The sequence below is a fragment of the Zeugodacus cucurbitae genome, chromosome 5 (assembly GCF_028554725.1).
Source record: "Zeugodacus cucurbitae isolate PBARC_wt_2022May chromosome 5, idZeuCucr1.2, whole genome shotgun sequence".
NCBI classification, from domain to species: Eukaryota; Metazoa; Arthropoda; class Insecta; order Diptera; family Tephritidae; genus Zeugodacus; species Zeugodacus cucurbitae.
The window spans coordinates 61,398,978-61,400,282 of record NC_071670.1 but is presented as its reverse complement, the minus strand read 5'-3'; the positions used below and the strand labels follow the sequence as shown (position 1 = coordinate 61,400,282).

Genomic DNA, 1,305 nt, shown 5'->3' with positions numbered 1-1,305 from the left:
TGAATATTTTAAACATTTGACTTACATTGTAAGCAAAACATGAAATTTTAATTGCAACACATTTGCTTAGGTAATGTGCGGGTATACATGAAACCATTCCAAATATGTAGATTTAGGCGTGAAGAGCTTCATTTCAGCGCTCAAAAGCTGCTTCTTTAATATAATTGTAATATTAGTGCAATAAGGCGGGGCTGTGGACTGCACACGAGAATCGGCAGAAATTCGTGGCAAATGGCAATGAAGCAGTCGGAGGGGTGTTATTAAGAGGCTGAAAGCGGTTTTCTGTGCAATAATGAGCAATTTTAATGGAATGGAGAAAGAATGGATATTTTTCAAGAAAAATAAAGTAATTTACTTTAATTTAGTCATTACTACTTAATAATAATAATAATACATTTATACGATAAATAAAATAGTATATAATTTATACATAAAATTAGTTTATTTAGTATTCATAGAATGATTTTTCCGAAATACATATGAAAAAATATATTTTAATTAAAAATAAATCGGGATTAAATAAAAAATTACTTAAAATAAAATAATAAAAAATCTAACGCAGCCGGTAGGATTCGAACCTACGCTCCCAGAGGGAATCTGATTTCGAGTCAGACGCCTTAACCACTCGGCCACGACTGCTCATAAAGAAATTCTGCTCAATGACGTATACACAGCCAGCTGTTGCATTTATGAGTGGTGTTTAGAACGTTTCAATGAAGAAAGCGCACTTCATTATCGACATTCTTTTATTGGGGATGATTACTAAGCCGTTAAAAATGTTTACAGAAAGTTATCAATCACTAAATATAAATCAATTTTATTCAGATATCTCCTATATTGATTGATATATACGGTGAAAAGTCTACCAGAATTACAGAAAGTCATATACTAGCAGTCTCGGGGCAAGATAGAAACCAATATACTTGACCCATTTTTACCTGCCCAGAATTATACCTGGGCAAAACGAATAACGAATAACGAATTTTAATCGGTCCGCATATACATATTTATATATCAAATTATACTGTTCGGTCCTAAAAAGATTCACCAGAATTTAGAGATTCAGCTATGAACTTAAAACTTTTCGAGCAAACATTTCTTAAAGCATTAATTAATATAGATTTTCTCATGGCACTTTAGGTCTAAATGGGTATAATTGGGAACATAAGGGGTGTGTTTATTTCTTCACAAGTCCATTTCCAGGATTCTTCAAAAACCCTGAAATTTCCGATTAAGAATTAAAGAAAAGACTGGAGTTTCAAAAACCTTAGGAGATCAGATAATAATATTTGAGTTATCCTTCTT

At 31.9% G+C, this 1,305-nt stretch overlaps 1 non-coding gene across 1 annotated transcript; it reads right to left on the bottom strand.

Annotated features, from left to right (window-relative positions):
• Nucleotides 1-557: 557 nt before the first annotated feature.
• Trnas-cga (transfer RNA serine (anticodon CGA)) lies at nucleotides 558-639 on the bottom strand. Its single transcript has one exon. It is a non-coding gene; the product is annotated as a tRNA-Ser (tRNA).
• Nucleotides 640-1,305: the final 666 nt, after the last annotated feature.